Source organism: Triticum urartu, chromosome 3A (assembly GCF_056163025.1).
Source record: "Triticum urartu cultivar PI428250 chromosome 3A, HENAU_Tu73, whole genome shotgun sequence".
NCBI classification, from domain to species: Eukaryota; Viridiplantae; Streptophyta; class Magnoliopsida; order Poales; family Poaceae; genus Triticum; species Triticum urartu.
Window position 1 is genome coordinate 709066783 of NC_141875.1, and position 3013 is coordinate 709069795.

Genomic DNA, 3013 nt, shown 5'->3' on the forward strand with positions numbered 1-3013 from the left:
CCTCTTGCCTGGGTCTCGAGATGCTTTTGATAGCCTTCCCGGCAAGCTCCTCTTGCCGGGGTCTTGTCTTGAGTACTTTGTTCTTGAATGGTCTTCAGAGGAACCTCGGAGGGTCTCGGCGGTCACCAGGCAAGCCTTGCCGCGGGATGCTGCGACGGCCCGTGCACAAGTTCGGGGTACTAAGGGTACCCCTACTCTAGTACACCGACAGGAGCCCCCGGGCCTGGGCCAGACACGGTGCCGAGCGCTGTTGGGCCAGGCCCAAAACAGTGCACGGGCATGCGCGCCGCCGAATCTTCCTCCGTATCCACCGCGCCCTCCCCGAACGACACGCGTTGAATGCGGCGTCGTGGGGGAGGTCGTGGGGGTTCCTTCTCTCGAAATGCGGAACGTCCGCCCCCTCCCCCTTTAAGAGCAGGGGAAGCGGGGGCAGTTGGCCCATTCGCCCGTTGCCGTTCCCAATCTCGGAAATCTCCGCCGCCCTCTCGCCTCCCCAAAGCAGAGAGAGAGAGAGCAGTGCTCCGCCCCCCCATCACCATTAGCACCACCAACGCCGTCGACCTTCTCCACTACTTCCGTCATGGCTCCAAAAGCCGATAAAGGGAAGACCGTGAAGACGACCGAGGCGCAGCGGCTCGCGGCGCTGCGGAAGGCGCGATCTGTTTCCCCCCCCCCCCCCAGGCTTGGCGCGAAGGAGCTGAGGGCGGACTACTCTCTGTTCTGGTCGGCGGAGACGCGCGCGCATCTATTTTCCCCCCGCCCAAGGAGACGCCCCCGCGGCGACTGGCGAGGGATCTGGCGATCGTACTGACGGCCCGGAGGCCACAGGAGCGCCGGACGCTACACCGACCGCCGACCCGTCCGCCGAAGCCGTAGCGCCAAGCACCGAGGAGCCCCAGCCAGACGCTTACTTGAAGGCCGGCGAAGGCGTCTTCATCAACCTCCCCTGGGCGTCAAGCTCCAGGGCGCCGGTCGAGGGGGAGGTCTTCGACGGAGAAGTGCTCGCCTCCGCGGGGCTGAAGCTGGTCGATGCGCCAAGCGGCAGCAGCAACGAGCCCAAAGAAGAGCGGCTGCTGCGCAGGTTGATGTCGCTCTACCGCGCGCGACAAGCCAAGCTGGAGTCCCGCGAGGCGCTTGTCGTGAAGGCGGGGGCAGACATAGAAAAGCGCGCCGAAGAGCTCGGGGGTTTCCACCGGGAAGCCCTCCAATCCCTGGCAGAGGGGCGGGAGCAGCTTGCTGAAGCGCGGAAGGCTTTTCTCCTCGAGAAGGCCGAGGCCGAAGAGCTGCAGCGATTGGCCGCTGTGAAGCTAGCCGCGGAGGAGGGCGAGCAGGCGCAGCGGAAGGTCAACCTCGACGCTCACGAGGAGGAGCTTGCCGTGCGCGAGGAGAAGCTTGGCGGAGCCCTCAAGCAAGCGGAGGATGCCGCCGCCGCTGCTGAGGCCGCCAAAAAGGTGCTGGAAATGAAGGTGGTGCAGCTGGAGGCTGACCGTAAAGCATATGGAGAAGAGCTCAATGCCGCCAAGGACTCCAACGCCGCTCTTGAGTCGAAGCTGGCCGCTTTGACCAAGGCGCTGGACGGCGCTAAGGAGCGGGAGGCGGCCCTGAAGAAGGAGATCGAAGCCGACAAGGCGTTGCTGGAGAGTGCTACCACCACCCAAAACGCCTTTAGGGATACGGTGGAGCACTGGACGGAGAGCCTCACGAACGCCGCCGGGGACATCGACAAGGAGCTGGCGCAGCTGGGGGTGGAGGACTTCGGGTACTCCTCCGACGAGAACCTCCAACCTAGAGCCAAGCTCACTCTGTTCTTCCAGGGCGTGGCGACGGCGCTCCAGCGGCTCCGGGATAGTATCCCGAAGCGGCTGGCCAACGAGTCGCGCGAGATCTGTGCGGGAGCCCTTCAGAAGGTGCTGATGAAGGTGGCCTTCCGCAATCCAGGCCTCCGCCTCCACAACGTCCTCAGACCCTTGCCGCCTGATATCGATCAGGAGGAGCTCAAGGCCCTTGTCGCACCCATTGTGGACAGGGTAAGCGGGATCAAGAGGGTTGAGGGCGACCGCGTCGACTAGGCCGCCTGCTTCCTTCTTTCCTTGTCGCTGCTAACTATGTCATAGAAAACATCTATTAGAGCTGCGACAAGCTACTTTGTAATATAAATTTCTTCTGGGTAGCTATTGCAATGTCATTCCCTTTACTTGACTCCTCCCTTTGTATGTTTTTGCCCTACGCTTCTAGGGAACTTGCCGGTGCAGGCAACTGAGCCGCGAGCGCTGAGTGCGGAACGTTAGCAGCCTGCTGGCGGTGCCGCTCCCGGCAAGAAACCTTGTCGCAGCTAGCTGCAGCTCACTTAAGTTGCTGAGCGGGGCTCGAAGCAAAGTAAGGGCGCGGCTAGTTATGCAACTAGTCGCAGCTTACTTACGTTGTTGAGCAGGCTCAAAACAATGCAAGGGCGCGGCTAGTTAAGCAACTAGCCGCAGCTCACCTAATGTTGTTGAGCGAGCTCGAAACAATGCAAGGGCGCAGCCAGCTACGAGTTGGCTCCTCCGCGCACAGGTTTCCCATACAAAGTGTGGTCGTTCAAGGGAGATAACTTTAAACTTTAAAAAATCTGATTGCTCAAACTTTGGCAACTTATCTTTTCTGTTGTTTGCTTCCCGGCAAGGCGAAACCCTTGAACGACGCCTGGTCCATACCATCATCTTCTCCTTTCCCCCCCGGCAAACTTGTGCGCGAGGGAGCCTTTCTTTCCTTGTGAAAAAGAAAGAAGAGAAAATACAGATATGGAGCCTTATGGCTCGTTATTGCTTACCGGGGAATAGATGTGTACTTGATTGCTATGCATTTCTACCAACAGCTTTTGTCCGTCTTCCCGGTGAATGCGCTTCAATTTCACACCGTTGAGTCTTCTTCTGTACAGTGTCTTGTCGACAACTGGTACATACTTGACTGCCGGGTTACTCTTTCCGCTTCTTCTTGCTCTTCGGGAAGTTCTCCTGTCTGAAGGAGGCGGACA